Genomic DNA, 21,458 nt, shown 5'->3' on the forward strand with positions numbered 1-21,458 from the left:
CCAAGACATACTTGTAACCTCTACATCTGTCCATCTGGATATAATCCATCTGGAGGACCTCAAAAGGGTGGTCAGGAGGATGAAATCCGCCTTGTTCCACCGGGATGCCTTTACCTGGATTGAACTGGCAACAGATCATACATGTTCGTACTTTCTGTTTCGCTGCTGCACGCAGGTGCTTGTTAAACCAGATATTCTGTAAGCTGTCTATCATTGCCTTCTCTCCCAAGTGTGCTGGACTATGTGTTGTGTTTATGATTACTTGTACCATGGAATCTGGAAGAAACCATGTGCCTTTTCCCTTAGTCATCCAACCTTGGTCAGTCTGGACCCCTCCTTGTTCAATCCATTTCTTTATTTCATCTGTAGTGGCATGTGTCTGTATGTCGAGTACATCTTGAGAAGGATCCCTGACTGTCATACTTTTTGTCAGTAATGGTACCTCTGTCCTTGTCGTGTCTGTTGGTGTCTGGGCTGTAAGTTTAGCAGTTCGGTCTGCCAGGTCATTACCCTGGGAAATGGTGTCTGTCACTTTGGTGTGAGCTTTGCATTTCAGGATAGCTATGGCTGCAGGTAAATGTATTGCTTCCAACAGGGCCTGAATACGCGGGCCGTGCTGAATTTTGGCCCCGTGAGAGGTCAAGAAACCTCTCTCCCTCCACAGTACTCCGAAATCATGAACTACGCCAAAAGCATATTGTGAATCTGTATAAATGTTCACTCTTAAGTACTTAGCTCTTATGCAGGCTTGTGTCAGAGCGATGAGCTCTGCTTCTTGTGCTGACAGTGTGTCTATTTTTTGTGTCTCTATGACTTCAGTAGCAGTGGTCACGGCATATGCTGCTACTAACTCTCCTGCACTCGTTCTCATGCATGATCCATCTACATAGAGTGTTAGGTCAGGGTCTGGAAGTGCAATATCTGTCAGGTCTTGTCTTGGTTTCGTCACTATATTCATTACTTCCACACAGTCATGTGGTGGTGCATTTACTGTACTTGAGGGCAAAAGTGTAGCAGGGTTCAGAATGTTACATCGGCTGATCTCTATGTGTGGTTGAAATAATGTCAGTTCATATCCTGTCAGTCTTGCTACAGTCAAATGTTGTGTCTGTGTCCTGTTTAAGAGAACCTCCACTGCATGCAGTACCTGTACTGTCAGGGGGTGTCCCAGCACTATCGAGTCACTTTGTCTTATGGCTAGGGCTGTTGCCGCAACCGATTTCAGGCATGCAGGTAGAGCCTGGGCCACTGGGTCCAGTGTACTAGAAAAATAAGCACAAGGCTTGTGTTTTCCTGCTTGATCTTGTGTGAGGACAGATAACGCTGTTCCATCCCGTTCAGTTACGAAAAGCATAAAAGGTTTACTGTAACTAGGAGTCGCTAGAACTGGCGCTTGACATAATGCTCTTTTTAATTCTTCAAATGCCAAGGTATGTTCTTGTGTCCAAGGGAGGACAGTCGAAGACGCTGCCTCCTGTGTTGTCAATTGTATGAGTGGTTTGGCTAGATAGGCATACTGGGGAATCCATTGCCTACAGTATGAAGTGAGGCCAATGAAGGCCCGTACTTCCTTTTGTGTCTTGGGCTGTGAAAGGTTAGAAATGAGCTGTATACGTTCCTGTGTTAGCTGTCTACCCTCCTTGGACAGCAAGTGTCCAAGGTACACCACTTGCTGTTCACAGAATTGTAACTTTGAAGGGGACACTTTGTGCCCCTTGTCTGTCAGAAAGTGTAAAACTGTCAGTGATGCATTTTCGCAGTCTGGTTCTGATCGTGCTGTAATTAGGATGTCGTCTACGTACTGGAGTAGTGCAGTGTTGGTAGGCATGCTAATACTGTCCAGCTGTCTTTTTAGTGCCTGACTGTAAATGCTAGGGCTCATTGCAAGAGCAAAACTCCTGCCAATTATTCTGTTTACACTACGAGGGAAAAACTATTCATTTGCAAGCATGCCTTATCTGAAGTCAATGAAGCTTTCAGTGCTGACTGTAAGGAAGAGCAACTTGACCCCCTCCTTATATAAACATTTCTCCGTGGCTCATCAAGTTTTTTTTCTCTACACTGCCCTCCTCTTCATCGTGATGTCAACCACAGGGCGGTTCCTCCACTCTTCCAAAACTCTGAGAGCTAAGAACAGCTGCCAAGTTACTGAAGAGAGAGCTTGGTCAAATTGCAAGCATTCTTTATCTGCATGCGAAGGAAGCCTGAGTCAGTTGGAGGACTGTAGCCCTCCCTTCACAAAATATCTTTCCCTGGGAGCCAGGCCACCTCAAGGTCGAAAAACACATTCTTTGTAATTCAAAACATATTCTGTACCCAGGCCAGAGAGCTAACCAACATTCTCTAACTTGACTGAAGCAAATTTAAAACGTGATAAAAAGCATCCTAAAATCAGTAATTAATAAGGACATATTTTATTTCGTAACTTAGACACATGCTAGCATTTTAAAATAATTATATCATAAAATATTGTTACTAGCTGCAAAGAGAAAAAAAAAGAAACAGAACAACATGGCATGGAAACACATCACATTTTACTTTTTGAAAATAACGTGAAACACCATAATTTTGCATTGCATAACCAAGATTTTCATAATTAAGTGTGCAAGCTCTTCTATTCTACCTATTAAAAGGGCCAGATTCATCATTTTTCAAAAAGCCATGTTTTCTAATTGAGTGGATTAACTGTCACACACTATTCTAAAGGGCAGCTTGCTTCGGGAAAAATAATAATGTATATTTTGTAGAACACATTTTTATTTAAAAAAAAAAAAAGCACACGGTTGCATTACACTAATTAAAAGCACATTCTATGATGGGTCTGTTTTATATTTTCTTCTCAACCGTGAAAACATTAAAGCACCCTCCGTGCAAACCCTTATCTCAATCCGACTGGTTTATTTACAACTTACCGACCTCTGAGTCAAACACATTAAATCAAGTGTTCCAAGGCAAACCCACACAAATACGCGGACGCATTTGAAATAGAATGTTAAATGAACACTTCTTTACTCTCCATGCAAGATGTTACCATTCAGTCAGCAAGCTGACAAAGCACATAGGCAGACCCAGCAACCAATGAAAAAGTTAAATCAAACCATCATTCATCTAAACACTCACTGACTTTTAGTGTCAGCTCACATAACCATGCATGTTAAATAAACAGCATGTTAAAACAAATACTGCCTTCTCAATACAAGATATTAACCATTTGGCAGCTGAAGCACAATCATTCCCCAATGACTGTAGTACATGGGAAAGTCATGAACTCATCTCTCCACGTTATCACATAACACGTACGCACATCTTCAAAACGTTTTCTCCAAGCACTTGAAAGAGATCCAGCTCTCTCCTGCCTAACGTAATGATAACATGCTCTGCACAAACCATAACCACATGGCGCTATTCACAAGCCATATTCACAAGAAACTCAACAAGTTATAATAATGACATGCTCTTCATAAACCATATTTACAAGGAGCTATTTACAAGGAACTCCACAGTAAACTTATATGGCCGATGGGGGCGGAGGGAAATCTGCGTTTACATAGTCCGGTGCGGTCTCTTCTAGATAGGAGGAAATAAAAGCCTCTGATGCTGTCGGCTTTATTCTACGTACTCTATATGGTACAGGTGGTGGCGTTCGCGACCTACTGGGTGTTTCTGAGGGGGTCATTCTAGCTAGTTCTTCCGAGAGGACGGGATAAATACCAGTAACAACGGCATTTCTTTCTCTATCAGCCTGTTCTGTTTTGACCCGCTCCCCCTCCTCCCGCAGTTCCTTTTCTTTGGCTTTTTACGCTGCTTGTTTACTTCTCTCTGCTTTGTTCAATTCTTTCTCTGTTCTCCTATGTGACTCTTTGCGCCATAACTCAATGGCATCTTTCTGAGAGGGTCTTGATTTCTTTTTCCATAGCGCTTCCTCTACTCTCACAATGCATTCAGAATCCCATGTTCCTGAGACAAGCCATCTATATTTCTCCTCCAGATCCTTCGTGTAATCTACCCATAAGTCTAAAAACCAAATAGCGTCTAGCCCGTGCTTATTATACATATAATGGCCAGGTGTGTCTCTAGGCGGGATGTTAACTGACTCTTCTAGTATACCTTTCCTGGTCCCTATCTGACGTAATTTCGAAAACAGTGGCATGTTGAAACCAACACAATGGAAACACAATACACACAGAATAGACTGAAACAATCAACAATCATTCACACAAAAAAAATAATTAAACACTAAAACAGATACAATCTAAACTGATACAGAGAGCTAAACATGTACTTAAAAAAACAACTTTATGCACTGGAATACAGCACAGCCATACCGGTCCCAGAAATGAGACACGTCTTTACCGTGCCCACGTTTACCGTGGACCCGTCTTTACCGTGTTCGTGTGAACGGACACGTCTTTACCGTGTTCAAATAAATGAACCCGTCTTTAACTTTATGCGTTCCCCATAGTGGTACTCACCGGGAAGCAGAACTTGAAGGCCTCGGAAACTTGATACTGCGCATGCGCCTCGGAATAGGTGGGCCTTCGGAAACCTCGGACCTTGCTCTCTCACGGGTTGGGCTCTGGTTGGGATGATCCGCGATCCTCACCGCCTCGTGTGGACGCCTAGTCGCAGTCCGTCTCCTCCGTGGGCCTGAGGGAGTAAGCAGGAAGTCCCGCTGGCGTGTACACTTTGAAGTCCGTCGCGGCTGTAGAAGGGGGCAAAGGCTGGACCTACGTCTCCGGCGCGTGGGGAAAGGGATTAGTTCCTGTTCGGGCGCCAGATTTATGTGGTAAATAAAATATTACCCTGTCATAATTTCTATAAATAAACAAAGTGTCATGCATTAAATGAGAGGCAGAGTCCGTGGTGTCCAATTCAAAAGGGCTTTATTTCCATAACTCGAGTTAGGGGAGAATCAGTTCCATCACCACTAAGGTTCAGGAAGGGTCTTCTGAATCTTATTTACTGAGTACCATATATATACTTACAATCTCATACATAGGGAGGAACGCTCCAGGCAGAGCAAGAGAAAGAGAGATAAGAGCATGTGGGCGTGCATTTGAGGAGTCATAGGTGAGTCATAGGTGGGTGGATACAGGGAGGGGGTTGCATGGCCAGCTGGAACTTTGCCCTACTTGTGTGCGCAACTTGATCATGACGTGCAACTGACGTGTAACTGGGGGGAGCTGACATTCAGTCTAGTAGGGAGGCCTTCAGTGTCAGGGCGATCAGTACGTCTTGTATTATCTGATATCTTGAGTCCGGGGATGTATTATCTGAAGCAAAGGTCGCTCATCACTAAGAGCCAGAGAGGGCATATATTTCTTCGTTCATTGCGTGGGGGCCGTGGGCTTTCTACGGATGCAAGCTCTGTAATTCACTTAAACGGAGACAGAAAGGCTAGGCCCTATCTCTGCAGACGGGTTCTGTTTACCTTCTTCACCAGGCAGGAATGTGATTCTGTAGAGCAAGCAGATAACTGTTGTGCAAAATACTGTCTTGGCACCCCGTGCTGGGCCTCTTTCGGCTGAGCCAGAAGTATGCGAGGTCAGGGATACGTAACTGCAGCTCTCAGAGTGTCTGGAGTCATGAAACCCTAATTCAGAGACTGGCTCAGGCTGAGCCACAAAAATGGGTTCATCTGATTTAAAAGTGCACAATGCAAACACATGGGCCTCAATGCAAAATTAACGTTTCTTACATGGGAGACTTGATGACTGGCATCCTAATGCAGGACGTAAATGCAGAGGCCTCGTTATTCAGGCCACTAAGGGAAAATGCATGGGTGACATGCACATACATTAAACATAGGGTATACGCAGGGGACATATTGGTCATGTAAAATTTCATTTTCCTCAAGTGGGCACCGTTTCCTTCCTCGTTGCTTCCGCACACCTTCGCGCTAATTCTGCTCTTTTGACGATCACCATCACTTCTTTTAGGGTGGTGTCTCCGCTGGCCCATAGTTTGTCTTGCACGGCTGTGCACGTGGTGTGCATCACCACTTGGTCTGTGATAAACTCTTCTTCCCAATTGTCGTATTTGCACGTGGATGCTAGTCTCTTTAAGGCCGCCACGTATTCCTCCACTGTCTCGCCTGGGCGTTGTTTCCTCTGTTGGAAATTAAATCTATCCACCGATACGCACACCGCCGGTCTGTAGTGCTCATTCAGGTCATCGATGGCATGGGCGTACACGTCGTCGTCTGTGCTCCCTCTTTCCTTCGGCACCAAGCTCTTGTTATCCTCAGGCCTTCGGGGTCTAGATTGAGTAATAGGATTCGTTTTTTCCTCTTGGAATTGAACTCCTCCTCACTTTCGTCCTCCAAGACTCCTATGAAATTGTCTATGTACTCTCTCCAGTCCTCCCACTTCATCAGTGGCTCACCCGGCCTGGGTAGAAATTGCACCGGCGCCATCGCATATCCCGCTTGCGCACTCATCTTTTCACTTTTGACCTTGGTTGGCGCGCTCCCCTGGTTCCTGGGACTGCCTGGCGTGTTGTCCTGCTCCTCCTTACTTGTGTGCTGCTGGGGACTACTTCCGTCCGCCCCCTCGCTCTTTGGTGGAGGATCCAGCGCTGTCTCTCCGTCTCTCCGGTCGCTGTTTGATTCGGCGCACCTCGGCCTATAGCCGTTTGGTTGGGCGCGCTGTCTCTTGGGTCTTGGGTGGCGCCCCGCCTCTACAGTGTCTATTCCTGCTTTCTCGAGTTTCCCTGGGCTCTGCCACGCTGCTTAGGGCTGATACCTATGTGTGTTTCCTTCTGTATTGTTCCCTTCTGGCTGGTCACTCCTGATGTCCAGCTCCTTTGCTCTGCTGGCTCCCCGTTCTCTTCCTTGCAGCGTGGCCCAGTGCCCCGGTGTGTTTGTTGGTTCCCTCGGTGGCTCCTGGTCTCGCTGTGCTTGGTGGGGTTGGGTCTGCTATCCCACCCTCGTCGCCATTGTAACGTTGCTGTTACCATAAATGAGGACGCTGCACATGTGAAGGGTTATCTGGTATTTATTAGTAATCAAGCTCTAAGGAGCGCCGAGCCGCCAGCCCTGCTCTCGGCCTGAGCGCTAATCCCTTTTCGCGCCTCCTGCGCGCGCAGCCTAACATTGCCATCTGCACGTCACGTGGTGTACGTGACGTGCGAACACTAGAACGCGCCACTACAGTTTCTATGTATAACCCTGGAATTTTAGCCCATAACAGATCTGGTGTTAAATCAGGGAGATCAAAGCCAGCGCTCCGGGGGACAGATTTGGCTTGTAAATAAGAGTGGTTATAATGTAAATTGGGTTGGAATGGAATACAATACAGTTTTGCAGTTCTAATGTAATGCATAAAGTAATGAGAGATGGTAAATGTCATACAAAAATTGCTAATTATGTGTTTTATATGGTTCTTTACAGTGACCCCCGAAGAAGGGCTTTTTGCCCGAAATGCATTGGGTATTTCATTTGAATAAACGCTGCCTTTTATGAATATTGCTTCATTCATATTCTTCCAAGAGGTCCGGATGGACACAGTTGGAATATTAGAAGTTTGGGAAATTGCATTGACACTCCTGCTGAACAATAAAGAAACATACCTCATCATGAAATTTGATTGTGTAGCAGATGGTCTGAATGAGTTGCCATAGCTCATCAGATTGGAAGCTCTGGGTCCCTTGTGTAAAAACTGCAGATGCCCCAAATCACTTATAATAGTGACAGAATATTCCGTTAATTATAAAATTTAACAAAATAGGAGGCCACCAGTGATGACCATAACAGTTTTGACAAAACCTCTGTATATGCGAATAACCTAAGCTGTGATAAAATGGGCACTGCTAAAATAGTAATGCAGCCCACATGTCCAACTAAGAAGCATAAGTAGAACAAAGGGACTATTACGATCTGCCTGGAATAGAGTTTGCACCCCATATGTAGTTGTCAACACCAATGGCCTAATAAATGCCTCGAATACAGCGTAGGATGATTATGGAAGTAATTTACCATGCGCAATAAATCGAGTGTCAGACATGATGCCCTTTAACAAGAAACTGTCCCACAATTATCATTTTTTTAAATACATGCCAAGCTTTCATCGGTGGCCTAACTCCTGCACGATATCAGCAGTGTGCAGTTTAATCTTAATCTTAATGACACGGCCACACAGGTTTAAAGTCACACTAAGTTGCAATTAAATCCAGAAACGGTAGCCATTTGGGTGTTCTGGTGGCGTGTGGAGTAAAACTACATGCCCCATAATTCACTAGTGAAGTATACACGCCAATTTCCGTGTAGCGCGATGGCTGACTCCTAAACTGTTGTGATGGATCGCCTTTGAAATCGAACACTGCTTCCACCAAGTAAGTGAATTTAAGAACGTTTGAGGTTTACAGCAATTTCTTTCCCCGTTTTTTTTCTTTCTGGCCTGTGTTACATACGGCGCACAGATAAAACAGCAGGATGTAAAGCTCACAAGTAGTCGAACACGCGTGTCAGCGCTCAATAGTAAATGCACATGTTGACAATTTAACATAATTTGGCAGTTTAAATCACATAACATTAGAGGGATTGTAATTTGGGATGCATTGTCTATTTCATGGCAGATCAAGGTAAAAGAAAACGAAGTAGCTGGAAGCCACATATACTTTAAAATTGACCACGAGCATCAGGCATCCCCTAATCCATTGATTTAAAAAGTAAGAGCTTTATGCTGAAGTTCAAAGTAGCTCACATAAAATTTTACAAGACACAGTGTCCTGTAACTCATTACCTCCTCGTCCTGTCTCCCCGTCCCATTCCTTATACGTGAGCAGCTAGTCTGCTCTACGGAACCCCTACCTAGCTGAGCTGTTGGCACTTCCCCCTAGGATGATGTCACCATCACGTGACTACAAAAGGGGGAAGTGCCGGAAGAAACATCCTGTTTTTTCTTTTCTGCAGTCTACGACCGCGTTCCTGGCTGTGCTGTTGGAGGCTTCCTGGACTGGTAAGTCTCCTTGTTCATTTATTTTTTGTTTGCGGCGGCCTGCTCTAGCGGCCGCCTGTGTTTTTCTTCTCTGCCGTTTTCCCCCGCGCTGGCTCCGTTGTGGGGCTTCCTTGTTACAGGCGGCTCGCGTTAGCGGCCGTCTCTGTTTGGGGCGCTATTTTATACGCGGCTCGCGTTAGCGGCCGTTTTCTATTGTTAGTGCTTGCTTGCTCACCTGGCTTGGGTTGGCCTGCTCCAGCGGCCGTTCCTGGGCGTTCTCCGGTCCGTTTTTTGCCTGCTCTAGCAGGCAAGGGCTTTTCTGTGGAGTTTGGTGTCCTGCATGTTTTCAGGGGGCGATTTTTGCGGCTGGCTGGGCTTCTTATGCCGGCCCAGTTTTTTTCTCCTCCGACAGGTGTTCGGGTCCTCGGCTATATCTGGGGTCCTTGTTGGGCTGTTTTTGTCCTTGTTTTTGCCTGTTGGGGGTGTTGTTTGGACTTTTTGCTTCCGCTATGGATGCGGATGCATCTTCTTCTGCGGCCCCTCTGGATGCCCTTCGCCTCCTTATTAATGAGGCTGTGGCTGCTGCTTTCCTGGCTAGGGACGCGGCTGGACCTCCTCCCAAGGTGCCTTGTGTTTCTTTGGATGCGCAGGCTGCTCCTGTGGATGACTTTGGTCCTGATGAGGATGAGGGTGTCCGTGGTCGTTTTGTTCAGGGTGCTGAGCTCACTGAACTGTTTGCCCATGTAAGGTCCAACTTGGGTTTTTCTCCTCCTGCGGATGCTGTTGTTGAGGATGACTTTTTTACGCAGTATGTCCAGCCTGCTCCGGATTCTTTGCCTTTGCATAGTGCTGTGCGCAATGTGCTGTCCCACGAATGGAAGGAGGTGGACACGTCTTCTTTTCCTCGTTTCCTGTCCAGGCGTTACCCTCTTGAGGGTTTTGCTGATGAGTTCCCTCAGGCTGTGAAAGTGGACAATTTAATGGCTGGCCTTTCCTCTCAGGGATTGGTTGTTTCTGCGGACGCCCTTCCTGCGGACGCTGTGGATAAGCGTGTTGAGGGGGCGGTGTAGCGTTCCTATGCTGCTTCTAATTTCTCTGTCCGGGCGACTGCGTATTCCAACTATATGGTTCAGTCGCTCCTTAAAGACTTCCAGTCTCTGTCTGTTCTGCTGAATGACAGCGAGGATGCCACGCCTCTTCTGTCTTTGATGGAGTTGCAGGTACGCTACCTGTCGGACATTTCCTTTGACAATTTGGGGGCGGCAGCCGCTGCTTCGTCGTCATATTTGGATGCGTTCCTGGAAGGCGGACTCTTCCCAGAAGTCGGTTCTCCTTAAGTTGCCTTTTGAGGGTTCGAAGGTGTTCGGTCCTCAGCTGGAGGGCATGGTCAAGCAGTCGGCGGAGAACCGCAAGCTGGTGGCCCCGGTACGTCCTCCTTCTCGGGGGCGTGGATTTGGTTATCGTCGCGCTTTTGGCCCTCCTGCTCGTGGCGCTTCTCAGCCCTTTCGTGGCAGGGGTCGTGGCCGGGGGGCCCCTTGAAGTGCCAAGCCCCAGGCCGCTGCCGGTGTTGCCGCCACCGCTTCCTCCTCTTCTCAATGACTGTCTGCCTTTGCCCGTGGGTGGTCGCCTCCAGTGCTTCCGCGCCCAGTGGTTGTCTGTCCCGGACGCCTGGGCGGTTCGGACTGTTTCAGAGGGTTGCCGGATAGAGTTTTCCTCTCCTCCTCCTCCGGGTTTTGTACGGACTCCTCTGCCCCGTCTACCTCTAAGGCGAGATGCTTTGTTGGCCGGCGTGCGGCTCCTGTTGGAGAAGAGGGCTATTGTGGAGGTGACTCCTCTGGAGAGGGGCATGGGGTGCTACTCCATTCTCTTTCTCGTTTCCAAGAAAGACACTTCGGATCTTCGGCCTGTCTTGGATCTGAAGCGGGTCAATCGCTTCGTGCTCCATCGTCCTTTCAAGATGGTGACTCTCCAGCCAATCCTGCCTCTGGTCCTTCCGGGTGGCTTCCTAGCGTCCCTGGACCTGATGGATGCTTATCTTCATGTTCCTGTCCATCCAGACGACCAGGGTTTTCTCCGGTTTGCTGTGGGAAGCCGGCATTATCAGTTCTGGGTGCTCCCGTTTGGCCTTTCCTCGGCGCCCAGGGTGTTCACCAAGCTGTTGGCCCCTCTGGTGGGTATTCTTCATTCCATGGGGCTGCTGGTTTTTCCTTACTTGGATGACTGGTTGATTGTCTCTCCTTCTTTTTCGCAGGCTCTGTTGGATGTGGACCGGGTGTGTCTTCTGCTGGGGTCCTTTGGGTTCCTTATCAACCACAGGAAATCCTCCCTGGTGCCCTCCCAGTCCCTGAAATTCCTGGGGGCTCTCTTCAGGATGGACTTGGACATGGTTTTTCTCTCACAGGAGCGCCAGTTGACTTTGTTTCGTCACCTTTCCTGGCTTCTGTCCCAGTCCCGGGTTTCTGGCCGTTTCTGGTTGCAGAGTCAAGGGGAGATGGCGTCCACTCTGCATCTCCTTCCTTGGTCCAGGCTATATGTGTACCCCCTGTTGCATCATGTCCTGTCGCACTGGGATCCTGCCTCCTTGGATTACGAGTCTCTGATACCTGTCACTCCGGGGATTCGGGCGGATCTCCAGTGGTGGTTGTCCCCTCTCTCTCTTTCCCGGGGGTTCGATCTCCTTCCTCCTCGATCTGTGGTCGTTTTGTCCACGGATGCCAGAGCTCTGGGGTGTGGTGCCGTTCTGGGTGCCTCCAAGGTTCAGGGTCGGTGGTCCGGCTTCGAGTCCCTGCAGTCGTCGAACTGGAAGGAGTTGAGGACGGTTTGGTTGGCTCTTCTTTGGTTCGCTCCTCTCCTTCAGGGTCAGGCGGTCTCTGTGCAGACCGACAATCAGGTGGTTCGTGCTTATGTGAATCACCAGGGGGGCATGTGTCGTGCCCTGTTTCTCCTTTCCCGGAAGATCGGCCTGTGGGCCGAGTCGAATCTCTTGTCTCTGATGGCGGTCTATCTTCCGGGGAAGGAGAATGGGCCTGCGGACTCTTTGAGCCGGGTGTTGCCGTCCTCGGTGTCCATCTGTCTGTCCCCGGATCTATTCGATCTGATTGTCCTCCGGTTCGGCCTTCCTTGGCTGGATCTTTTTGCCTCGGAGGAATCCGCCCATCTTCCTCGGTTTTGCAGCGTCGTTCCCTCTCCGCTGGCATGGGCCACCGATGCTTTCTCGATTCCTTGGTCGAGGGGTCTGCTATTTGCCTTCTCTCCGTTTGCCTTAATTCCCAGGGTCCTCCGGGAGATTCGTTGGGATCGGGCGGAGGTTCTCCTGGTTGTTCCGGAGTGGTCTCGGCGGTCTTGGTACCCCCTTCTACTGGCCTTTTCTGTTCGCCCTCATTGGAGGTTTCCCCTGTGTCCCTACCTCTGAGGGTTCCTCTTCTCGGCCTTGTCTCCCTGCGTCGCCTCCGGCTGGGGGTTTGGCACTTGAGAGGTTGAGTTTGCTGGATCTGGGTTGCTCGGTGGAGGTTGCCCATTGTCTTCAGCTTTCTCGGCGTCCTTCCACTTTGAAGTCGTATGCCCGTCACTGGAAGAGTTTCTCTTCTTGGTGCCTTGGGAAGGGTCTCTCTTCTGCCTCCTGTGAGGCTGTGAGGGTGTTGGACTTCCTACGGGATGGTTTCCTCCTGGGTCTTGCTGTTTCTTCCCTGAGGACTCAGTGGGCTGCCATTCTTGCTTTTCGGGGTTCCTCCTTTGCCTCTGTCTCCCAGTTGGTGGCTCGCCTTCTGCGGAGTTTCTTACTTCAGCGTCCTGTCTCCCATTCTCCTGTGCCTCCTTGGGATCTTCCCCTGGTTCTGCGGGCTTTGACGGGTCCTCCTTTCGAGCCTTTAGACTCTGTGGCCCTGAAGTTCCTTTCTGCGAAGGTTATTTTCCTGGTGGCCATTTCTTCTGGCCGGCGGGTTGGTGAGATTGGGGCGCTGATGGCTTCGCCGCCCTTCTTGCGCTTTTGCGAGGATAAGGTGATCCTCCGCCCGAGTCAGTTCTTTCTCCCTAAGGTGGTGTCTTCCTTTCACTGTCAGGAGGATATTGTTCTCCCTGTGTTTTTTCCGGCTCCTGCCTCTCCTGAGGAGGTGCTCCTCCATTCTTTGGATGTGCTGAGGGCTCTCCGCATCTACTTGGATCGTACGGCTGCGTTCCGGAAGGTTGATTCTCTCTGTGTCACCTATGGCCTCTCGGGGCTGGGGCTTCGTTTTTCCTTGTCCACCTTGTCTCGGTGGGTCCGGGGTGCTGTGGTTGCCGCTTACGACTCTGCCCACTGTCCTCTGCCTTCCTCTGTTCAGGGTAGGTCGACCCGGAGCGTGTCGTCCTCCTGGGCCATGTTCAAGGGGGCCTCCTTGAGGGACATTTGCAATGCTGCCACTTGGGCTTCTCCCCATACTTTTGTTACCATTACCGGCTTCAGTTGGGGATGGCGGCCTCTGCTGCCTTTGGGGCTCTTGTCCTTTCTGCAGTGCATGATGTTTGAAATGTACTGTTTTCTGTGAATTAAATGGACCTGTTTGTTTTCTCGAACCTTTGTGGTCTGTTTTTTTCTGTCAATCACCGTGTGCTTGGGTATGGGCTCACGTATAAGGAATGGGACGGGGAGACAGGACGAGGAGGTAATGCCCGGTTACTCACCGGTAATATCCGTTACTCCGAGTCCTGGTCTCCCCGTCCCATTCCTGAGCCCTTCCCTCCCTCCCTGGTTTGGGTTTTTGTTTGGGTGATTGTGTGTTTCGTTCTGTTGTCTTTGGTATTTCAGGATGTTTCTTCCGGCACTTCCCCCTTTTGTAGTCACGTGATGGTGACATCATCCTAGGGGGAAGTGCCAACAGCTCAGCTAGGTAGGGGTTCTGTAGAGCAGACTAGCTGCTCACGTATAAGGAATGGGACGGGGAGACCAGGACTCGGAGTAATGGATATTACCGGTGGGTAACCGGGCAACAGTAATTGTCCTTGATAGTTGTAGATTCCACCTGAAAGAGGCATCGTCCATACTAACCAGTGTGAAGCAACTTCATGACCTTCAGGTATACGACTTTCTTACCTTAAAAAACTACAAAAGATGTGGAATGGGAGTTGGGTTCAGATTTTAACTAGTTTATTTAATTTCATGTTTCAGGTTACACCGTGCCCCAGTGCCCTGATGATAATCCCGCAAGTCATTGCAGGAATTAGAAACACGTCGGCCTTTTCAATATATTTGCCACATAGGGCGTTTAATCAGCTCTAAACTCCAAAATTAGGGTGTAGAAAGGTTTACGCACCCGATAGGGAGTGAAGAAGAATTGCCCATGTAGCTTTAGGAACTCTTTAAAATCACCTATAGCTAGGCGAATAGAGTTATTTTGTTTATGGAAATGTGTCAGCTGGTGTAATTCTTTCAGAAGTAATTGGATGAATTCTATATGTTGTTTTTGTATTATGTTTTCACTCTATAATATTGCCACATTGTATTATTAATTTGATTTGCACTTGATCAAAAATTACTTTTGGTGGATGTTAGATGTATTGAGTCTTAGACAAGAAATTCAAATGTATATTCTATATGTCTGAAAAAAATGTAAATGGTATATGCTGAACATATGAACCTTATGGTCATTGTTTCTTTTCCCGCACAAAATATAAAAGCGGTAAAATACACGAACCAGGTACTTTCTTGTTTCATAAAGCAGTATGGGCATCCAGCTGTGGCACAGTGGAAGCCCTGGTTTAATGGTGGGCATTTTTGGCATAACAGACGCATTCTTAGCGGCCGATTCCGATCTCGGTCGGAAGGGCACTGAATCGGGTTCGGCATCAGCGGATCCGATTCGGAGGCTGAATTTCCGTCCGGTTTGTACACGGGTCCTGACGACGTAGTACGATGCGAAGAAGCGCGGAATCTCTGTCCAAATCATTTCCGGGTCCGAACCGCTCCGTACGTCTCGGTCGTAAGCTAACCGTGGCACGCAATGAAGGCGAATTCCGACCGAGCCAGTACAATGCTGGATTCGGACATCCGGATCGAGTCGGAGCGTCCGGCTCGAAAAATCTCCCGGAGGTGGACTTTGGGGGTCCGCGCCGGACCCCCAGTTACCCGCAGCCTTACGACTCAGACACAGGGGGATACCCATGGGTCTCCCCAACACAGGCATGTACGGTGCGGATGGCACCAACGCGTACCCACTGTAGGGGGCGCACTTGTCCGCAACATACCCATTCAGTCAATGGGAGCCCATGTATGCATCGTACGATCGGCTCCCATTGGCTTCTATGGGAGTCCGACCGAACCGAGTCCGACAGCATACGTCTGCATTGTACTCGCTCGGTCGGACTGCAGGAGTCCTGATCGGTCGGAAAACACCCCGGATCCGGCTCGGTCGGAGTGCTTTCCAACTGAGATCGGAATCGGCCCCTAAGTGTTATGGTGAGGAAGCATGGCCTATGATTCCAATACCTGGGTATTTGAAGTATAATTTGTCCATGAGAGGCATTTTTACATGGCGGTACTCAATGAAAACAAAAAGCTGATTTTTAGGGACTGTGTATTTTCTAACGATGAAAACTGATTTGATTTTTAAAGGAAAAAATTATGCTTTTTCAGAAAAGGGAAAAGGTTTTTCGTCTGTAAAATTGAGTTTGATGGCTCAAAGTGGAAAGGGATTTTGATAGAAAAATGTGTATTTTCAAAAACGAATATGCTAATGACGACAAAATATTGCAATTCTAAAACACATTTAAAGTTGTTAGCTGAATGATAATTCAATTTGAGTTGGGGAGACTTACTGCTGTGGTAATACCTTTTGTGGCACACAGCATGTGATGATTTGAATTTTACTTGATTACAATCATTTAATAATGATAAACAATTTCCTAGCATTCTGCTGATAACTTCACCTGGAATTTTTGGGTGGTTACTACTGATAATTGTGCTTAGGGTGGTCATAGTGTAATGTTAATACATAATGTCAGCACTGCAGTGATAAAAAATGCTAGTAGCTCAGCAGTACTTCCCTTGAGCATAATTAGCTCTCACTACAGAAAAGGTTGGATAGCCCTGGTCTAGGGCCAGGCAGTCCCTTAGGATCTCCTTATTTAAGGGACACCCATTACTTACCCATACCTTGAGCCAATGGGATGGGGGTGAAAAGACAAAAGGTCTGACAAGTAGGACACACCCAGTTCTTCATGTACGATAAAAGTGGAGGTTCCCTGAAGTACACATAACAGCCGTCTCTGGAACCTATATTCAACTCTTTGGAGCTTGTCATGAGAAATATAGCCCCAAATTTCACTACCAAATGCCACCTGTCCTCTACACTTGGCTCTATAAAACTGCAGGAGTGCGCCTATTGTTTTTTTGCCCAGACGGGAAGCAAAGTTATAAATAGCAGTGTGGGCCCGTAAAAAGTATTCCTGCTTTCTAAAAGTGCTTTTTAAAAGCACTAGTCTTAGGGACTGAAGTAGACCCGACCTTGAAGTTAAAAGACTTCTTTGAGCTATGTCCCATCTGCATCACACAAGACTTGGCGATGTTAACCAACAGGTATTGGTCTTTCATAAACGTCACAAAGGAGTTAAGAAGAGTTTGCCACACCCCTTGCTGTCCAGGCGATAAGGACAGTGTCATCCGCATACCATAATACCGGCAAACAACACCGTCCCACCTGGGGATAATACACCTGTGTATCTACTAGTACCTTCTCCAGGTTTTTAATACATAGATTAAATAAAAACGGAGCCAATACACAACGCTGTCGAACCCCTCCCTTGATTAGAAACTGTCGGGTCACCTTGCAATCGTTAGTATAACGTACCTTCCCTTTAGTGTCCCAATGGAGCTCGTGTAAGAAGAGAACAATATCTTAATCCACACCCATTCACAGTAGGGTCTCTCATAACTTCCTTCTGTTCACACTATCAAAGGAGGAGGACAAGTCCATGAAGGCCAGATAGATGGTACCAGGAGGGCAACCGTGTACTTGTTTACAATCATATACAAATTTAAGCATTGATCCACTGTTGGCCTCCCGAGGCGAAAGCCATATTGGATATTGTTATCGTCTGCCCATGTAGTTAGCCTGTCCAGTAGAATGCGTCCCACCACCTTGACCATTGAGTCGAATAGGGATATCGGCCTTGAACAGATTGTGCTATCCCTATTACCTTTTTAAAAACTGGGACAAAGGTGGATATAGCCCAGGTGCTAGGCGGGTCATCTCTGATAGCTGCATTAATAATTGAAGTGAAGCCTGGCACCCACAACGGAGGGTTAGATATGTAAAGATCCTGGGAAATACCATTGTGTCTGGGTGCCTTATTTCTAGACAATCCGTCAATGCTCTCTCTGACTTCATCACCTGTAATACCGAGAGCTGATTTCCCTTCTCCACTACTACTGGCTATACTAATATCTAATGGGCTTCTAAACATTTACTCGAAATGACCAACCCATTCCGTTTCTGTGATAAGTGCATCAAGAACCTGTGCAGCGTCTCCTGCCAGAAAGGGACTATTATTACTCCAAAACGTATCACTATTTTTTAAAGTGCTAGCCTCGGAGAGCTTGCTCCATGCCTTATCCCTCAACTCGGCCTTACGCCTTGCTAATTCCACTTTGTAGAGCCCTCTACAAGCTTTTACGAAAACGGATCCTTTGGTTTTGTACCTAACGCTCCCCTCAGTTACCTGGTCAACCCATCTCGGGGCTCGTTCCATTGGGTTCATGGATGGCGCCTTTAATAGGTCTCCAATGGTATGCGAGATGACCGAGAAAGTCTCCAGGACAGTCCCCTGCGCTACCTGCCAGGTTGTACAAACATCTATTTCCCTGTTGCACACAGCTAGAAGGGACTCATAGAAGAAATCCAGAGTTATCTGTGCCCACCTTAACCTTCTACCCTGGTCAATTGCCTTTAGTGTCCTCGTACCTACTGTCATCCTAGATTTGCCTAGTGGAGGCCAAATGATTATGATGCACAGCGTGTTGTGGTCACTAAAGATGCTATTTTCAATTAAGAAGTCCAACAAAAGTGAGTAAAGGGGGCTTGAAACAAAAATTAAATCTATAAAAGATGCATACCCCATCCCTGTAAAGGTGGGAATGATAGTCAGTCAGTCAGTCAAAATACTTTATTCGATTGATTAAAATCATAAAAGAGACAACAATTCATACATGCACAAGTTTGAGCATTTCATATATATACAATTTCAGTGCGAGCCCATATAAGACAGATAAAATACATTTCATTTATAAAAACACAGACAGGTTTATACATTTATCTCAACATTTTTTGATTTAATTCTTAATGCTGCCACTAAGAAACTCGCCAAACAGAAGATAGTATTGGGACTGCCTAACATCTGGAGAAACATAGGAGCAGGTCTGACTTGGCTAAAGCCAGCTTCTCGCAGGATCGGGAGCAGATATTTTTTCCTAATTTCTGCATAAATCCCACAAAACATGAGGAAATGCATGGTATCCTGTGAAGAAAAATTATCACAGTTACAGGGCGGGCAGCATTCTGGATTACCCCATGTTTGGTATGTACCCAAGGAATAATGTATCTGGTTAAATCTGAATTTTATCAGTAAAACTCTATGGTAGGGTTTAGTCACAATTTTCAGATATGGCTCAAGTGAGGAGGAGGTCAGTAACATGAAGTGAGATCTAACTGTGGGTTTTACTAGTTCCCGCACCTCACGATCTAATCTGTTCCTACCTACAAAATGCTGCTTAATCCAGTTTACGTCCTCCTTCCTAATGCAAGATGGGTTTAAGTACAGCTCAGGGCGGCCTAGCCATTCAAATGTTGTTCTCAGGTATTTCAGCCAGGGTACCCTTTTAGCATAATCCAAAGCTACAATGTCACTCAAGATAGCGTGGTTCAAGGTTAAGCCAAGTTTTAACCCAGAGTATTAAATGGGCCATTTTCAATTTGTCTGTGAGATAGTCCAGGCCTACCTCTGAATGTATTGAGAAAGTGGGAGTAGACTGAGGGACTGTCAAAAGGTATCTCAGGAACCTATTGAGTGGGAATGATAGGTTTCCTGACTTGGTCCAGCCGGCACATGACCAGGGTTAAATCAAACTCATTGACAAGGGAATTGAGGATGTTATGTTCTACATGCATGCCCATCAAGCGCAGGCATCCCATGTCAGTAAGATTTAAAGAAGTTGGGTCCCAGCATAAGTGAAGATTAAAGTCTCCTGCAATCATAAGGTGGCCAATATGAGGAGCCTTGAGGATTACTTTTCTTTGAAAGGAACCCATCCTAGAAATGTTACAAACATCTGGAGAAATAGTTAGCATTACAGATGTTCAATAGCAACAGGTTATCAGAACCATGGAAAAATGACAACGCTTGCAAACAACGATTAGAGGTTGGCAGCACAGTCAGGCGACAACATACTGCTAAGGAGACATACATTCCCAACCCGCCCTTAGATCTTCCAGGCCCTGGATGGAATGTCGGCCACAAAAAAGGTCTGATATCCCTCTAGAAAAAAACTGTTCGTATTGGACCATGTATCCTGGAGACATCGCATGTCAAATCATTTTATGAATAAGCTCCAGCCAGGATCAGCGAACTTGCTCGCTAACCCGGCTATGTTCCACAATACATTTTTGCAAGCCTTGCCATCCCTTGGAACAATTGAGAGACCCAGTGACTTCTTAAGATAAGAGGGTGATAGCTCTGCTGGTTCTGTCACAGTGAGTCAATTGCAGGAGTCCAGCTTTTCGAGAGGGGCAAATCTGTTGGAGAGAGGTGTGTCGAAAATTACCATCTGCCAGTCAGACTGAGAGCGAACAGGATGAGCAGGGAACCTCCATGGATTCACCTCGTTAGGTGTCATCATGCTGCTCAAAGATCTATAGAAATGCCACTGGGGGAGGGCCAAAATGGACGAGACGCCACCACGTGATTTACTCTGTATAGCTGCATGCAAGATTCTCTCTACAAACTGACGTCTGTTGAAATGAACAATTACACAGTATCCTCCCATGTATTTTGTGAACCTTCAAATTCAGTAAACTCTTCGCACCATGTTGATAAATCTATCCATCCTTAGACCCAGGACTGTGTTACAGTGCAGCCAGTGCAGGTCTTTAGTCTTCAGCTGCACCCGAGGGAAGCACCAGAACGTTCCCAAGTACCACTACAAAAAGTGATGATTCAGGTGGAAGATGTAAAAATGATAACCTCTGCCTCTGACTCCGCCCCATGGTGTCTACTACCAGGGCCACTGTGCTAGCCCTCCCCTCCTCTCAATAACTCTCCCAATGGGGATTTGGCTTGCCCAGGACAAGCTTTAGGGCACTGGGTTTTCTAAATCACCACTCCTCCCAGTGGGTATACAACCAAAGGAACTAATTCCACCCGGGACTGGGTGGATGAGTGTCACTACCTTGCACAGGATTTAACGATAATGACTGCATCTGCCCACTTGGTCCTTGATCGCCCCCTCTGGCACTCTCTATCTGAAAGCCGGGTGATGCCCCCAAAGATTTATTTTGCGAGGCGCTGTCCCCCACTAGGCTATGCTGGCTGATCCTTGAGAGCTCCAACTCTATTGTAGCTAAACGTTGCCTGATAGGATCTAGTTTAAGGTTCATACTTGCCAGCAAAGAACCCAGCCAGCCTTTCATCATGGCCACCATATCGTCCTTGGTCAGGGTTTTCAGTTTTCAGGCATATAGCGTTATCCTCTCCGCCCTTGGACGTTTTGCTTTGCTCCCGGTCAAGGAGCCTTTCCTTTTGACTCCCAATCCAGTCCCCGCCCTGATGCTCCCTGACTGGATGGAACACTCCAAGCTCCAAGCCCTTGCTTCAGACAATCGAACATGGTGACTCCGGCCTGGTGTTCACACTTCATTGGAGCCAGGTCCTCCATCTACCCCTAGACTGGTGAATCTTACTGGTGAGGTTAAGAGTCCTAGGTCCGGCTTGGCAGTCTGGGATAAGCTGACCCTTGGTGTACTTGGTGGGCTAGAGAGGGGGCGAGTTACTGGGGAACGGGAGAGCCGACGGACCGCCCATTCAATATCTTTGTCTATAATCCCTGCTGCTCTTAATAGAAAGTAGTCCATTGTAGATGCTGATAGTCCTGAGGCTACTGCCATCCGACCTTTACGTTTCCCCATAGCTCTCAGGCAGGGGCTCACAACAATTAGTGAGCTAAACAAGCTAGACTAAGACAGTACCTGTATCCCCCTGACAAAAAAACAAAAGGGCAGTAGATCTTCCTCCTACCTGCTCGTGATGGAAGGCAACGATGATGCACCACAAGGCTCTTTTGCTAGTAGCTCCCTTGATGGCCGCAACTAAGGAAATCCACACAACTGCGGACCAAGAAGACCGAGAAGGGTGGCCCAGCCCAGGCAAATGTTTTTCAAAAGTGCGGCAAACTTTTTCCAACAGTTACTGCTGTAAAAGAATGCTCCAACTTTTCGATCCCAAGTGAACACCAAGAACCATAAAAAGTAGTGTCATCTATACACTTTCCCTTTCAGTTTG

At 47.3% G+C, this 21,458-nt stretch overlaps 1 protein-coding gene and 1 long non-coding RNA gene across 4 annotated transcripts in view; one reads left to right on the plus strand and one right to left on the minus strand.

Moving 5' to 3' along the window:
* The window catches only part of LOC144792671 (alpha-1,4-N-acetylglucosaminyltransferase-like), a 660,182-nt gene that overhangs the window by 527,683 nt on the left and 111,041 nt on the right, over positions 1 to 21,458 (minus strand). The window lies entirely within an intron of this gene.
* LOC144791772 (uncharacterized) lies at positions 8,300 to 8,667 on the plus strand. Its single transcript, XR_013602470.1, has 3 exons — positions 8,300 to 8,331; positions 8,419 to 8,476; positions 8,575 to 8,667. It is a non-coding gene; the product is annotated as an uncharacterized LOC144791772 (long non-coding RNA).

This window comes from Lissotriton helveticus, chromosome 11 (assembly GCF_964261635.1).
Source record: "Lissotriton helveticus chromosome 11, aLisHel1.1, whole genome shotgun sequence".
Lineage (NCBI taxonomy): Eukaryota > Metazoa > Chordata > Amphibia > Caudata > Salamandridae > Lissotriton > Lissotriton helveticus.